General features: G+C 41.9%; 1 protein-coding gene across 3 annotated transcripts in view; it reads left to right on the top strand.

The window, feature by feature from the left end:
- Positions 1 to 249: 249 nt before the first annotated feature.
- Positions 250 to 17958, top strand: part of tnk2b (tyrosine kinase, non-receptor, 2b) — a gene marked incomplete at its 3' end in the record, with an annotated part of 106984 nt that continues 89275 nt past the window's right edge. The window contains exons 1-2 of one of the 3 annotated variants that reach the window (XM_082173942.1): positions 250 to 1068; positions 1213 to 1308. The remainder of the gene's footprint in view (positions 1069 to 1212; positions 1309 to 17958) is intronic. The other 2 variants (XM_082173937.1, XM_082173943.1) reach the window with 2 other exon arrangements.

A 17958-nucleotide genomic window follows, 5' to 3' on the forward strand; every position in this document is an offset into this window, starting at 1 on the left:
TTAAACCAAAGACTCTTTTGGATCCATGGAAGCTCTTTGTGTCAAGCTAACTTTGGAGCGACTCATCTAAAATGACTACATTGAAACTAAATGTAGGTTCTTTCATCACTTTTAACCTAACATTTTTAGCTAGGACATCTATGACTCAATTAGTATTTTTTTTTTCAAAGAAATATTATTCATAATCATAGTTTGCATGTGCCATGGCACACCAAAAGATTTCAGTGTGATTTAAAAAAAATCTGATATTGCGCTTTTTCATCAGAGAAATTGGCTTCTACATTTCAGCTAAATTTACAAATAGTAGAGACCAGTAAAAGTAGTGGATTACGTCTATTACTTTAAATTTGTTAAATAAATTTCCCACACTGAACTGATGTTTCATTGTATTATACAATCACCAGTATTTGTGTGTAGGGACCTGTCTGCAATTCTTCAAATGACCAGATGGTAGAACTAGAGTACTAGAGTAGAATTATCTTTGAAGCTCTTATGACTGTGGCACAGCCATCATTTATTAAACAGAGGTTTTGTCAATTTAACTCGCCTTAACAGCCGTCAGATAGATACTATTTCTTATTAACGCAGTCTCGTGTTTTACACTGAAGCTTTATAGGTTTTATAATGAAGGTGCTTTTCAAAAAGCAATACATCTTCCCCTAACAATGTATAACTATGACATATTGAATAGACTCAGAATTTACCAGTTATTTGGTGGTAAAACGGTGGACTTGAGTTTAAAATTAAGTTTAGTGTCGTCCATTGCCATGTGGAGTGCTGTCATAATAAAAGTGCCCTGTCCCTTTAAGAGTGGGTTGTCAATAGATGCATATTGTACAGCACGAGTGAGATTGAGTAATCAAAGCGACAGAAACGCGAGGCAGAAATGAGTGAGAATGCGACAGCGGTTGTAGAGCACAATATATATTACACACTGAAATAAATTAATAAAACGCAAGAATTCCGTTGAACTTTAGGTAGCTGCTGCTATACACTCACAGGACCAACTTCGAGTGAAGTTTTGTTCAGTCACACCTGGCGTTATCGAGTGAACACCGAGTCTGACAGGTAGGACTCAAAGACAGCGCGTGTATCATTCATCACACAGATAATCGAAACATTTTACTTACCACTGTTGTAAAAACCAGTTTTAACGGATAAGACGGCGTGGAAAAAGAGAGGAAATTGTTTTAACGTTTCCTCATTTCTTAGTGCTCGCGCTGATCTCAAGGTCTCACCTGCGCGTGAGGAAAGTGAGTGGCGGGAATTTGGCTCCTAAAGGCTTAAAGATTCACCCGCAGTCTCGGAGTAAGTATTTATTTGTGTTAATATGATTGAGATTTCACAAAAACCGCGTCCAGTTGTAATCTAGTACGAGGTGTTCGGTTTACCATTATAACAGTGTAACTCATCATGCATGCAACTGTCTGAACAGTTATTGTGGAGTTCAAGAACCAATCCCATCTTTTTATCTAAAAGTGTATAATTTCTATGTGTTGAGGGCTCAAATGTCTGAAATCAAAGTTGATCTATTCTACATTAAACCGTATGGCTTTTGCTGGTGTCTCTTTCCCTGCTTCAGCAAGCAGAGCTGGATGAAACAGTCTCCTCTTCATATGTCAAGAGACCTTTAATCATTCCTCTCTTTCTCAGATAATCGTCGTTCTTGTTGCTTCTTCATTCATTTGTGACATTAGAAGCAACAGCAGCCTCATCTCTGCATTGTTATTGCATTTCTGTGAACAAAGAAAGACTCACTTGTGATCAATGCTGAATTACAGTCACACAGGACAAAAGGTTGATTCAGATGGAGAATGTATGGCAGCTCAGGGTCACAAGTATAACTGCAGCTGTTGCTCTTAACCTACATTGTAGCAGAATTTAACTTAAGTGTGAGCAAGTTGCGTAATGACTCACTGGCATAAAAAGTGTCATTATTTGTATTATGGCAGGCAGCACTGCGTGACTCATCCAGGGCCTGTAGGTTAGAGGTGTGTGTTTCTGAGAGCAGACCTTCGGTGTGTTTGCGAGGTGATGAATGGTTTGAGGGCCTCCTATTTAGTAGGTTCTCGCTCGTGTGTTTGTATTGTAGGGCCCTGCAAGGTTCTGCCTTTCCTTCTAGAGCTCAGTGTGCAGAAGATAAGCACTGTTGTTCAATAAACGCTGCCCCTAGGCCCTGTATCTCGGTCTAGGTGTGATAAGTGTCCCTGCATGTAAAGGCAAGCCAGGCCGCAAAACCCGCTGCCGCCCGGCTCTTCTTTTATGTTCGTGGAGTAAAGAGCTGACTGAAGACACGCACAGATCCTCTCGCCCCAAGGAAGATTCGTTCTATGGTACCTTGGGATCAATGGTCTGATTTAACATCTAAGGGGCTGTTTAGGCTACACAACACCATTTTTTTAACTAAAAACTTTAGCCGTTTTGGTCATTCGTTTACATTACACGTTTTAGGTGGCTGAAAATGCAAACTTTTGAAAACTGGTTTCAAAGTGCAAGTTTTTTAAAGTGGTCACCGTGTGAACGACAAAAACGAATCTCTGAATATGATGATGTTATGCACATGCGTATTACGTGTTCAGTCTATGGTGTTTCATTGCCATCTACTGGCCTGGCAGCAGAATACAGCGTTTTCAGTTGTTTTCGCGGATCCGTGTGAATTTGGATCGTTTTGACAATGTCAAAATACCGTCTGTACGCGGAAAACTCTAAGGAAAAACGTCTCAGTTTTAAGCATATCGTTGTCGTGTAAACGTACCGAAAGGCTACGTCCACATTAATCCGGATACATTTGAAAATATGTGGACAGACCACACTAGCATTTTCAAGCGTTTTCCAAAAGTTTCTCATCCACACTGAAACATTGGAAAACGCTAAATTCACCTTACTGCGCATGCATACAACCTCATAAAAGCTCACTGAGATGAGAGAAACGGAAAAATAAAGTTATCGCGCAATTCTTCTGGCAAGATAATTTTATTTAGCAAAATATCTCACTGTTGTCTGATGCGTGCAGGTCGCACTCAGTCACTATTATACGTTTGGTCTAAAAACGCAACTGCTCTCACATTTTGCCGCAAGACATTAAATGCAATTTTCTGTCGTCTTTGCAGAACTGTGACATGAAGAGTGTGCAAAGTAACATATTTTAGCAACTGTGAAAGTGAATATCAAATGACAGGCACAATACCGCTATAAACATGAATCTATTGGTACAATATGAGTCACGTGACTAAACTTGCGGCATCGTTTTTAAATACAGTTTCACAATCCACACTACAACGCGAAAAATGTGTTTTCTAATTTATCCACTTTGGAGTGCGTTTTCACAAAACCCTGAAAATATGCATTTTCAAATGGAAACATACAGTATTAGTGTAGACCAGGCCTACATTTTCTAGAACCACACCGTTCCCTCTCTGTGTCATCATTATTGTGTCTTATGCTTTTGACAAACTGTGTGTGTTATACCCTTGACCTCACTGAGTAGCACCAGATGTTAAAGATCAGTTTCAGCCTCACAGTGACGGCATCATAATTTAAAAAGAAAATCACACAGATCAGCCTTTAAAAGAGGATTGAACTTCTGAGAAATTCAGGATGCAAGCTGATAAGCAACACCATGCTTGTGTAGTCAGCAGATCGCGGACTCAGGTGACGGCTTTCATTTTGACACAGGCTCAGTGAGCCCTGGATTACCTCCACTGGCTGTGTGCCTGAAGCAAACAGCAGCACCCCTTCACCACTTATGAATGTGGCCACATGCCAGTCTTCTCTATGGCAGGCTGAGTCCAAACTGGTAACAGCTTCTGATGAGAGATCACAGAATAAACGGCTTGCGTGAGTTGTTGGCTCGCTTGAAAATCACATCGAGCCCTTCAGCCAATTTTTTTTGTATGCGGTTCGTTATTATAGTGAAGCATTTAGACCAGTCAATTTCACAGCAGTTCGAACTCTAACTGCTCATTGACTGAGTACAGATCAATGCCTTCACTGGATTTATTAGCTCGTTGTGATGTGTGCCTGTTTTCCTACCTCTATGTCTGTGTTTTATTCTGTGTTTTATTCATAACCTGTTTCATATATCATGGTTAATTTGAAGTCACTTTACGTCAGTCGTCTGCTTAAGTGTTAATAAGTGCTTTCATTAATGTTGTTCTCCAAGAACATTTCTAGTCTTGCTTTGACTTGATCTTTACTATCATAGCTCATATGAACTCAGCCGCTGGGCATGACAGATGCTGGCCGTTAATGGCAGGACACGAGAGATGATGGAGAGCGGTCCAGATTTCACATCAAGGCAATTTTCTCCCACATCCCATTTAAATTTTTTTATAAGGTTACTCTACAAAATTTTGTGTTGGCTAGTTGGGAATATTCAGTTATTATCATAGCTTGGCAGCACTGAATTGCGTTTACTTGTTTTACATAATTTAGACTAATTCACATAGATTATTATCTCATGTTGTAAATGTTTATTACAACCATAAAGCTGAAATTATGTCTTTACGGTGTAATTAGTTGGACAAAACCTGTAATTGCAATCTGTGCAGTGCAGATGTAGTAATTGTCTGGTAGGAAGAAGAACTTTTGCTGAGTGTTTACTGACCCCATTCGCATCGGGTAGTTCTAGAAACATAGTTATTTGAACTAGCCACCAGGGGCCGGTTTCACAAAGCTATTTTAGACCAGTCTATTCGGTTGTTAAGTCGTGACGTAACCACTCTCCGATAATACTCTTTCCGGGTCCCAAGTCCAGGTCCTCTCTACCGCTTTCGCTAGTGTTTTGGTTATTATTGAGTGTTTTTACAATGCCGCAGTGCTGTGTCCCGTGTCCCGAGCTAACTCACTTCAACCTCGTAAATCTTCTTTTTCATTGATGCCTGGACTCTACCCTTAATTATGCCACCTGAGTGATGAGCTTCACTAACCACTCTGTTGGTGTTAAAGGAATTTAAACCCTTTTTGACCGCCAAGGGTGCCTCACTAAGAAGGACGTGATCGTAAATAAATTTACAGGTTCCACCATTGTTATTTCTGGACGAGAGGAGCGCTTGGACCCGGAAAAGGCTAAACGTCACGCGTGACGTCAGACTTAACAATCGGATAGTGTTAGACAAGTCTAAAATTTGCTCATAGACTAGTGTAATGCAAGTTAGACTGTTTCACAAAAATAAAGACTGACTTAATTTAGACCAAAAAAATTTGACACCTTACCCCCAGGCTAACTTAGGTCTAAGACTCTGTTACCTTGGCAACCAGCAGTAACAATCAGTTACATTACAAACAGCCAAAAGAATAGGGAAAATGGCTCATAATTTAAACATTTCTTCTTGTTACTACATTCTCCGCAAAATTTCCCAAGTAAAATGTCCTTGTAACTGTTATATACTCCTCCAACAAACACATATTTTCCGCTGGGGTAAACTGCACTGAGCGGTTGAATGCGCTTACTCGATCTGCCATGTTTTTTGTTTTGAAAAGTGTCTTATTTTACCCAGAATGCATTGCAGTGTAGTCCTACTTAAGATAGTCAAACAGAGTCTTACGTACTTAAGTCTTAAGGTCTGATTTAGATGTCTATCTGAAGTCTGACTATCCACTATATCTAAGCCATAGTCAAAGTCTATCTTTGTGAAACCATTTTCCTGGTTGTATTCGCATTTCGCACTGCTAGTACAAACTCTGAAGTGACGTAAGCCGTGCTTGTTGTGACTTTATTTTTATTTTGTTGTGCGCTCCCATTCTTCTTTAGTTTACGATCTGTCTAACTGTCCTGTGTAATACGTTATTCGGTAGAACTGTTTTACAAAGAAAGTAGATAGTATATAAAAAGGTATTACCGTATGCCGTATGGTTGACGCCCAATGCCGCTAGCCGAGCAGAAATACATAATCATGTTTGACTTGGTCCACTCAAAGTAAGGATTTTCTCCTCAGCGTAAAGGTTGAGAGGCTACATCATTCACCTCTGACAATTTGTTCTTTGTAATTATCTGTCCATTAGCATAAGTTAACCTTGGAATGTATTACTAACCAAAACTATGGGGTGAGTTTAGCCTTTAGAAAATGTGTTGTGTTGTGTCACCAAATAGAGATGAATATCCAGTTGCACTATGAGGCAACGTATTGATTTCTTTCATTTTGCACTTGAATGGGTTGTCATGTCACTTTCTGACTGATTGACCATGGGACACATCTGTATTGTGGATAGAAGTTTCTGTTGAGCCCCAGTATAACGTCCCGACGCACAAACAATCACTGCAAGAATTGAAAGGATTGCCTCTTGATTAAAAACAGCGTGTCGAAGCCATTCACTATGGACTTGTGGACCTCGCTAACCACTGAATCCTATGTAACACTAACTTGCTATCACATCACTGAATGGGAAATTCACAGCACAGTATTAGAGACACTGCATATTTTTGAAGACATTTTTCTGTCAGTTGTCATATCAGACAACAAGGTGCTGCCATAACTGTCAGCTGTCATGAATGCATGATCAGAATCCAAGATGGCAGCATGTCAGTGTCAGTGTTAAGTGTTGTTTGTTTTTTACTTTAAGTTTAAAGTAAAGCATTTATATAGTGCTTTGCAAACGGCTTTTTTATGATTTGTATGTGGATTACTTCTTTCTGGATTATTTAACTGGGATACTGCTTTGATTCTCTGAATATATCCCTGCAACTGTTTGGGTTCTGGGTCTCAGAAGACCTCTTGCGTCTCTCTACCTGCCTGGCCTTTTCCTTGGACCAAACTCACTAAAGTGCCTTTTTCCATTTTGCACTCCATTGTCTGCGGCTTGCAGTGCACTCATATACACAGATGCACATTTTCTGGACTAAGTCAATGGCACTTTTCGGGACTTTACTATGCGCCTTGTCTGTGTGGGATTTACGAGTAAGCGATCGTTCCGGGGTGAGTACATCTAACAATGTGGATTGCCTGCTGAACTTTGCTTTTGGATGCACTTGCTCTGTGGATGTTGTACAACCTGTGCAAACACCTAAACGGATGGATCAGGACATAAATTTAGCATGCATGCCACCCAGAGACCTACCTCGTCTTCAAAGCCTTTTGGCTTTGAATGAATATTTTACATTCAATGAGAGATCTCGTTCGGATTTTACATATGAACTGTCTAAGGAATGGTCATGTAATGCTGCTACACGAAGATTGTTAATTGTTTTACTTTTACTTATATCTGGCAACGTGCAACCTAATCCTGGCCCTGAGTTGCAATGTATTCAGATGCCATCTGATTGTAAATCCTTGTCTGGTCTAAGTATTGTTCATCTCAATGTCCGCAGCATGATATCCAAAATGGATATGATTAGAATATGGGTTAAATCAACAGATGCGGACATTGTTGTAATATCTGAAACTTGGCTGACAAAATCAGTTAGGGATAAATATATTAACATGGATAAATACAATGTTTATCGAGCTGATAGATCAAAGAAAGGTGGCGGTGTTGCTGTTTATGTGAAATCGAAATTTCATGTCAGGGTAGTTTTGTCTGAATCAATCTGCAAACAATTGGAATTTCTGGCAGTAAATATTGACATTGTTAAGGGCCTCAGTATAACTGTTGTTGGGTGTTATAGACCTCCATCTGCCCCAAATTATGCGTTACAGTCTCTGATACAACTTTTAAGTAGATCAAATTATAGTGAAATTATTGTAGCTGGCGCGATCTAAACTGGGATTGGCTTAAGCCAGTATCTGATGATTTTAAATCTTTTTGTGATTCTGTCACTCTTACACAGTTGATCAATTCTCCCACACATCCAAATCTTAAATGCCCGGAGAAGTCTACTTTAATTGATTTGATTCTGACTAATGTTCCTCATAAATTCTCATCTGTTGGTGTTTTTTGCAATGACAGTTGTGGCTGCCATCAGGAACACTAAGATCCCTAAATCAAAATCACGTGCAATTTGTAAGAGGAATCTTAAACATTTTAATGAACAGGGGTTTTATCATGATTTGTTTCATTTCAATTGGAGTAGAATAGAGCTTATCCCTGATGTGGAGACAGCTTGGACATTTTTTAATGAGGGTTTTACAGAAATCATAAATACACATGCCCCACTTAGGAGATATAGAGTAAAGGGGCGTGATAACCCTTGGTTTTCCACAGAGTTAGCAGAAATTATTCATAAACGTAACTTGGCTTGGACAAAAGCAAGGAAAACAGGTTATACATCTGACTGACTTTTAAACCACATGTGCTATACCTGGTGAAAAAGCTGAGGCTAAAATTGGGAGTTGTGTTTTTCTTTTAATGTAAAAAAACTACTTGTGGCCACCACTTTCTTATCTGTGCTGGACTATGGTGATCTTATATGAATACTTCTGCACACAATTTTCATATGATTGATACAGCTTACCATGCTTCGTTGAGGTTCATTACAAATTGCAAAGCGCTGACTCACCACTGTGAGCTATACTCTCGGGTTGGATCTAGCCACTCGAAGGCTATGTCATTGGTACACTTTCATATGTAAGGCAATTTTTGGTCTGCTGCCAAGCTACCTATGTGTTCATGTCATACAGAAAAGCAATGGGCGACACTTTTTGCGTTCTCAGGACTTTGTAACGCTCTCTGTGCCAAAGACTCGTACGGAAATGGGAAAGAAGGCATTTCTGTATTCTGCACCTTCAGCATGGAATACGTTACAAAAGGACTTGAAACTAGGGATGAGCGAGTACAGCATTATCTGTATCTGTATCTGTATCTGTATCTGTTAACCATATGATTTATCTGTATCTGTATCTGTATCTGTACTCGGACTGGGCGGGGCCTAACCTGGAAGTGGGCGGGATTTAACCCGGAAGTGTGTCGGGTTGTCTTGAAATGGGCGGGGCTTTAACCGGTATGTTATTTTAAGCATGCAATTGATATGGGTTGATCAGAAATTGTTATATTTATTGCTGATTAGAAAACTATTTACATGACAGCATCAGCATTGAGCTTCAAATCAATGGTTTTGATCACGATAACAAACGAACTATATACAGAACAAGTTTTGCAACAATAAATACAACACATGCGGTTGCAATTATGAAGTAAAATGTAATGAACAAGAGTTTTCATCTCAACTAGGGCTGGGCGATATGGACCAAAAGTCATATCCCGATATATTTATGCTGAATATCGATATACGATATATATCCCGATATTTTTTCCGCAAAGTGAAGGGCAAATGTTCAGTCAAAGTCAAAGCCAAATATGACGTACAAGTAGTTTTATTGAAACCGGCTCGTTCAGTGAACATTTGCAAAATCAAATGAATAAATAATAAACAGGTTTCTTCACCTTAGGGCTGCACGATTATGACAAAAATCATAATTGCCGATTATTCCCTTGGAATTGGAATTGCGATTTATTAATTTTGATTATCAAATTTTACATTGAATATATATAAAAAAATTGTGTAAACGTGTTATAATTTGCCTATATATAGAGAGAGAATATTATTAGGCAAATTATAACACGTTTACACAAAATTTGTTAACACACACACAAGTACTGTCCCCCTTTACTTAACATAAATTGTAAGAATATGACTAATAGTAAAGACTAGTACTAATAAATAAACATTAGGCCTATGCTAAAGCTATTAAATAGCAGTCCCAAACTAGTTTTTGTTAATACAATGTTGGTATGAGCCACCACAGTCATTTAAAAATATAAAAAATAACACAAAGAAAAATAGTGGCATTTTGGGGTTATTAAGGAAACGACAGTTACCATGGTGAATACACAATACTAACAAGAACTGTTAATGAAACATGGAAACTGCTCCTGGTGAATAGAATGAAAATCATACCTGCATTACTTTTATTTCGTGTAATTTACAACGTAACGGCGTTGCATGCTCGTAGTTTCTTTTGCACTTTATATGAGGCGATACACAGCGCGTACATACACATTTATTTCATGTTAACATAACGTACTCGGTTACTAACGTAACCTCGGTTCTCTCTAGAAGAGGGAACGAGTACTTGCGTAAGAAAATCTTACGCTAGGGGAAAACCTCTTTTCCTCGAGATATTGAAGCCAAAAATTATCCTTAATTTTGCAATAATGTAAAACGCATTGCAGCAGCATGCAGACATGGGCGAGACAGCTCGCGCGCCCATTGGCTGCTCTGCGGCAACTGCACCAGCCTATCGATAGAGGCTCCTCATGACGTCAGAACCAATGAGGGCGCTTCGCGCCCATTACGTCATGTCCCGCCGAAATCGGGTGGGGCCAGGGCTATAAATACGGCCCAGAGAGGCTGGTTTGGTCAGTTTTTCATCGCAGAAGCGAATCAGAACATGACGCATGCACGGCAAGATACGCAAGTACTCGTTCCCTCTTCTAGAGAGAACCGAGGTTACGTTAGTAACCGAGTACGTTCTCTTACGAGAGGTCTCTCGTACTTGCGTAAGAAAATCTTACGCTAGGGGAATACAATGTAAAACGCCGTGCGTGCTTGAGACATAACACTAAAGTCCCAAGGGCAGGTGCCCGGGGCTCATATAGTGCCTAATCACAAGGGACTCACAGAGAATCCGGGAAGAGGGGCTAGAATAGCATCATTCCTGTAATATAAAGCTCTGATAAGAGCATATTATATCAAGTGTTCCACACAGCCAGGGCGAACTCGGCCTGGACTGATGAATAAGGGGGACTTACGCACTGCCCACAGAAGTATACAGGCGATCAGTGATCGACGCTCTAGCAGTTTCAGCATCCCGAGCCGATAGCATCGGGCGGGCAGTACTGAAAAATGAAACCGAGAGCAACTTAGCTTGTAAAGCGGGAACCTCGAGGTTATAAAACCTTATAAATGTAGACGGGGAGGCCCAGCCTGCCGCCATACAGATATCTTGCAAGGCAATCCCACTGGACCAAGCCCACGACGAGGCCATGCCTCTTGTGGAGTGCGCTTTGACACCTATCGGGCATTGCAGGCCCCTGGATGTGTAAGCTAGCGCAATAGCATCCACTATCCATCTGGATAGACTCTGTTTTGACGCAGCTAGTCCCTTAGAACGTCCGCTGAACAAAACAAAGAGCTGCTCCGTCTGTCTGAAAACAGATGAGCGAGACACATATGCCCTTAACGCCCTGACCGGGCAAAGGAAGCCTGCGTCCCCTTCCTCTTCAGATACCGGCAGGGCCGACAGGGAGATAACCTGTGCCCTAAACGGTGTATTGAGGGATTTAGGAACGTATCCGTGCTTTGGTTTGAGTATGACTCTCGAGTCATTAGGCCCAAACTCCATACACGTCGCGCTCACTGAGAGCGCTTGCAGATCCCCTATGCGCTTCACTGAAGCGAGAGCCAGAAGAAACACTGTTTTGAAAGACAAGAGTTTCAGGTCTATTGACTGTATTGGCTCAAATGGCTTCCAGAACCGTGGAAAGGTCCCAAACGGGAACTGAGGGAGGTCTGGGAGGGTTCAGCCTCTTAGCTCCTCTAAGGAAGCGAATGACCAGATCGTTCTTTCCTAGAGACTGACCGAGTGGTGGTTCAGCGAACGCTGCTATGGCCGCCACATAAACTTTGAGCGTGGATGGGGTTCTGCCTTTATCCAGAAGCTCTTGTAAGAAAGAAAGGATCTCCGTCACCCCACAGCGTGAGGGCGGAGTACCACTCGCTGCACACCAGCTAGTGAACACAGACCATTTTGAGGCATAGAGCCGCCTCGTAGATGGAGCTCTAGCCTGCGTGATCGTGTTTAACACTCCCGCTGGGAGGTTAACGGGTACCCGTTGATGGCCCACACGTGTAGGGACCAACGCTCCGGGTAAGGATGCAAGATTGAGCCGTTCGCCTGCGCGAGGAGATCCCTCCTCACCGGTATCGGCCACGGGGTGGTACTCGTCAGCTGCATCAGGACTGGAAACCAGGCTTGGTTTGTCCAGAATGGGGCGACGAACAGCACTGGGCATCCGCTCTCCCTGATTCGCTCTAACACCTGAGGTAGGAGCGTGACAGGGGGAAACGCATAGAGCGGGCAGCGGGGCCAGACGTGAGCCAGCGGGGCCAGACGTGAGCCAGCGCGTCCCTGCTCTTGGAGAAAAATGTTTGACAATGAGCGTTCTCCTGAGACGCAAATAGGTCTATTTTCGCTCTGCCAAACGTATTCCACAGCAGTTCGACTGTCTGTGGGTGCAAAGACCATTCTCCTGCTGGAAGATTGTTTCTGGACAGTCTGTCTGGCCCCACATTCAGAAGGCCGGGAACATGCGCTGCATGAGCGAGCGCAGATTGTGCTGAGCCCAGATCAGGAGGCGTTCCGTCAGCCTGTGAAGGATTCTGGATCTGATACCCCCTTGGTGATTTATATAAGCCACCACTGACATGTTGTCCGAACGGACCAAGACGTGGTGTCTTTTTATGTGGGGACAAAAGCGCCTCAGCGCGTTGTCGACTGCCATCATTTCCAGGCAGTTTATATGCAGAAGCTTCTCCCGTTCCGACCACTGGCCGAATAACGGTCTGCCCTCGAGCAGCGCTCCCCATCCCGAGGTTGAGGCGTCCGTAGACACCACCTTCACACTCGAGGAAGTCCCCAGGCTTACACCTAACCGGTACCAGTCGGTCACTGTCCAAGGTTTCAGAGTTGCAACGCATTTCTGATCGACCTTGAGGAGCGCGAGACCGGAGGTCCAAGCTCTGCGCGGCGCGCGCGCTTTCAACCAGTACTGCAGCGGGCGCATGCGAAGCAGACCCAGCTGAAGCACTGAGGATGCTGAAGCCATGAGACCCAGCATCCTCTGAAACTTTTTGAGCGGGACCAAAGCGTTGTGGCGAAAAATCTCTGTCATGCGCTGAATACTTAGTCTGCGCTGAATACAGCTGTGCTGTCATAGACAGCGAGTCCAAATCTGTGCCCAGAAAGGATATTTTCTGACTGGGAGACAGCGAACTCTTCGCCCAATTGACTGTGAGACCCAAATTCTCGAGGTGATCGAGTAATACGGTCCTGTGTTCTATGAGCTCCGACCGTGATCGAGCTAGAACCAGCCAATCGTCCAGATAATTCAGCACTCGTATGCCTCGCAGCCTGAGGGGTGCGAGCGCTGCATCCATGCACATCGTGAATACGCGAGGTGCCAGGGATAGGCCAAATGGCAGGACTGTGTACTGATATGCCTGACCCTCGAAGGCGAATCTCAAAAATCGCCTGTGACGTGACGCTATTTGTATTTGAAAATAGGCGTCTTTCAGATCTATCGACATGAACCAGTCCCCTTGGCAAATTTGCGAGAGGATTTTCTTGGTCGTGAGCATTCTGAACCGTCGTTTCAGAAGTGCTTTGTTTAGCCGAGATCCGTAGCGCTCCTCAAATCCGTGAGATTCACAGCTTCCGGTCCTTCCTCATCCATTTTGCGGAGAAGGTTGGCTTGGAAGATCTGGAGCACGGCCATAGAATGAAGCGCCGAGACAGCCTGCCCGGCGGCGGTGTAAGCGCGACCGTGCAGGGCTGAGGTGGTACGGCAGGCTTTAGATGGCAGCGCCGTCTTAGCACGCCGTCCAGCAGAGGGCGGGCAAAGATGGGCGGTTACCGCTTCCTCGACGGGAGGAAGAGAGTGGTACCCTTTGTCCTTAGCACCGTCGACTACGGAGAATGCTGCGGACACGGGAGCACGCACTCTGGCTGAAAAGGGGGCGCTCCAAGATTTAGCTACCTCTTCGTGAAGCTCAGGAAGGAAGGGAGCTGGTCTTGAAGGATGTGAAGCACGTTCCCTTTGTAGAAAACAGCCGTCCAGGCGGTTGAGTGCAGGCTGCTCCGCCTCGATGCTAGCTCTTTTCCCAGAGGGCCGGTGAGAAGATGGACACACACAGCAACAAAAGGATATAGTACGCCGGAAAGCGTCAGCAGAAACGGCGACTGAAGGCGGCGAGATGTCGACCAGCTGCTTCAGATGCACTAATCCCGCTGGGTGCTTGGCTCAGACGGCGTGGCTTCCTCTCGGGATCCAGCGATGCGAAGTCCGCTGAAGAGATGAAAAACTGACCAAACCAGCCTCTCTGGGCCGTATTTATAGCCCTGGCCCCACCCGATTTCGGCGGGACATGACGTAATGGGCGCGAAGCGCCCTCATTGGTTCTGACGTCATGAGGAGCCTCTATCGATAGGCTGGTGCAGTTGCCGCAGAGCAGCCAATGGGCGCGCGAGCTGTCTCGCCCATGTCTGCATGCTGCTGCAATGCATTTTACATTATTGCAAAATTAAGGATAATTTTTGGCTTCAATATCTCGAGGAAAAGAGGTTTTCCCCTAGCGTAAGATTTTCTTACGCAAGTACGAGAGACCTCTCGTAAGAGAACATGCTCTAAACACGCACGCAAAGTGGAAAAGGAGGGGCGGGGGCGCGGGGAGCAGTGCAGAGAGCTCCGGGTCAGAAGCTGCTTGGAGCAAGGATCACAGCGCAAATTTGAACTATATCGATATCGATATGGTCTAATTCCATATCGCATTTAAAAAATATATTGATATATTCTTTATATCGATATATCGCCCAGCCCTAATCTCAAGTCAACATAACTTTTTTTTTTTATAATTTTTTTTTTTATCCGAGCACAGATATTGACTCGTATTACTCGTATAATACTTGTACGCGGCAAAAGTGCTTTATCCGTACCGGATACTCGTTTCAGCCGAGTATCCGGCTCAACTCTACTTGAAACTCACTGAATTGATCTTGCTAAACGCATTTAAATCCAAAATGAAAGACGTATAGGCAGATGTCTTAATATGTAAATGTTTTTAGATTGTAAAAATTATTTAAAATTATTTTATAAAGTGTTAGTTCTAGTTTTCTGTGTTATTTGTCTGTACCTATGTGTTTGTATTATTTTTTTATATGCTGCTGCCTGTCTTGGCCAGGTCACCCTTGCAAAAGAGGTTCTTAATCTCAATGGGATTCTCCTGGTTAAATAAAGGTTTAAAAAATAACCAATCAGATTTTAAGCCCACACATTTTTATGATTAATCATCGCTGTCATGTTTGAGTACTCGGGTACTCATGCCTATCCTTAGCAATAATGTAAAGTTTCTGGTGTATATGCACCCCATGATCCGTTAAGGGTGTAATATCTCTTCACGTAGCTAGAGTTTGGTCTTTAAAAATAAAATGAAAAATAAAATAGGTGTTATTCTGCAGTAGAACATTATTAGCGTTGCCTCCTAGATTTTAAGACCATTTTTTAAATTTGAGTCACTTTATAACACCAAGTTGCGTCTTCACTTGTTAGTGGGCGGCAGACACTGGACACATTTGCATTGAAATCCCCGTGCTCTGCCTCGTCGAGCATGTTGACAAATTATACCATTTGACTCTTTTCAGGTCGTTTTTTAGCTTGCAGATGTAGCATCCGGGTTTAACCAGTAGTCTTGTGTATCATGTTGAAATATGATACTCAGAACACGTTAGGCCTAATTGTTTCTCTGTTGTGTATTAAAATTGTGATGTCAAGAGTACCAGATCTTTGGTAACAAGTCTCGCTACTGAAATTTCAAAAAATTGTGACGATGCCAGCATTTCTGCAGTTAATGGAAAATTCAGTAAATTCTGCAGTAGAACGGAGTACCGGTATATTCGATACTCCCTGATAGACGCCTGTGTAAGCGCTCAGTGAAGAGCGTCAAAGGTTTCTATTTACTACGTGTTTTTGAAGAGTTGATCATTGCAGCCAATCACAGTCATATCTGTTGAGCGCATGAACGCAGTGGCCAATCAGAGGTATTTAAGTTAGTCAGAATCTGCTGAACACTGCTCAAAAAACCAGAGCTTTCGCTCACTGCATGCTTTAGAGTTCTGCATGCTCGCAAATCCTTGGAAATGCAATGTAATTAAGAGATTCAATTGTGCAGTGTAGACAGCTTTTTTGATTATAGTTTTGCATGAGTGTAGATCCAGTGGGCCGGCGCTGAACGCAACCTAAGAGATTGACAGCTTCAGTGATTAATAAAAGGAGCTCTATTTGCTTGCTTGTATACAATTAGAATTTTTTTTTTTTTCATGCAGCTCTGGACACTGCAACATCTGTATTTAAATGCACCATTGAATTACTTCAACTGACTACTTAACTACTACTTACTGACATTAAACATTTTTGGAAAAAATTTATTTGAAGTGTAATTTGATTGTTTCCATCGCCCATTAGACTACACTTTATAACCTATACTGGGACCGATCGAGACGCTTTGGCTTCACTTTTCAGCACTTGGTTTAAACATTTGAAGTAGTGTTGCACGATATACCGTTACTAGAAAGGTATCGCAATACCCAGCTATGAAAATCGGTACGATATGAAATTTTATTTTTACTCTCTTATAGTATTTGTCATATTGTTTGTAATTTTTAATAACAAAGATAAAATTAAATTAAATGTCTATTGGAATTTAATAAATTGCATTTAATAATGTCAATGTTGCAAACATCTTTGTAAGGACGTACACACTGGTATGTAATTATTATTTTATTTAATAAAGGGGAGGGAATGGTCAAAAAGCAGGGCAGGAACAGTTTTAAGTTCTGTCATATTTTTCAATTAGGCCTACTTTTACTGTTTTAGTTTTTTTCCCATGGTATCGGAATCGAGGTATTTTAGTCTGGTATTGTAGTGAAGTCATAATTTTGCTATCGTGACAACACTAATTTGAAGGCTGCATGCTGTTTAAATGTATTATGTACAGTACTTATTATTTTTTTAATTTTTTTAATTTGTTATTAGTCTGTTACAGTAGTTTTCCATTAACTGACATAGGAGCCAAGAGTGGTCCTCCTCCCTTGGAAAGATGACGTTATGCAGCTCATCACAGATGTAATGATGAAAAGAATTACTCAACACAGCTCCCTATGATTCAGCATTGATGGCAGATGTGTAATGTTTGTATATCATCCTCTAAAAGAAGTGGATGAATTTCTTGCTGTCCCACACAGTCTGAGTAGTCAGGCTGTTGCTTTACCCTCCATTGTTCATGATACAGTTACAGACTCCTGCATTCACTCTGTGTTTATTTAAGAGCCTGAAGTTCATTTTTCAGATACATGAGCAACCTGTCAACCAACCCCCTGCCTGTGGCTCTGTTTCTTCTTATTTGCCTATCAATAGTTTTAAGCACTGTGTCTAACTTATGAGTGAAGCTGTTGTTCATGCTTGCTTATGATTCATAAGGTTCGTGCTACGGTTTATGCTTGTCAATTGTGACATCATGGACCAAATTCAAACAACAGTGACTTGCTATAATCCTTTCTGTTTAGTGTGGTTCTGATTTTTTGTTTTTTTTTGTTCAGTCGCACAATTTAGGCTAAATTCTAGGGTTTTGAAAGTGTTAATTTATAGGGCCGCATGTTATACGGCATGCTGTACCAGCACAGTACACTGGTATAATATAATTTCAGTACCTAATCTGGACGAAAATGTAGTACAGTTCAACACAGTTTGGCAATTCAGGCAGTGTGACATGAAGCATAAAAGTTAATGTGAAATTAATTAAATGGGTCAATGACATGTAAGAGTGCCACAAAGCAAAGTAAAAACCTTTTAATAATATAATTTAAAACTCCTATTTTTGTACCATTTTGATTAACATTTGTAGTATAATACATTTTATTTGTATTTTATATTTTATTTAATAAATTAAGTTCCAAACAAAAACAATGAGCGTTGTGCCATTGACAACGCACCATCTGTTTTCCCCACCATCCTTTGGTGATACACTATTTGATCACATACTTATTCATGCAAATGCTTTTAAACCATTCAAGCGCGATAAGACAAAAGAGAACGCAGTGGAGTCTGTGAATTTCTTGTCTGTGTGACACACACACACACTCGAGCGCACAGAATGACATTTCAGACAGTGCTTGAACGGACAAAAACACACAAAATTATACCAAAATGGCTGTTTTGTCGAGTATCTTTGCAAGCACAGTCTTAAATTAG

Source organism: Leuciscus leuciscus (genome assembly GCF_965113295.1).
Source record: "Leuciscus leuciscus genome assembly, chromosome: 6".
Taxonomy (NCBI): Eukaryota; Metazoa; Chordata; class Actinopteri; order Cypriniformes; family Leuciscidae; genus Leuciscus; species Leuciscus leuciscus.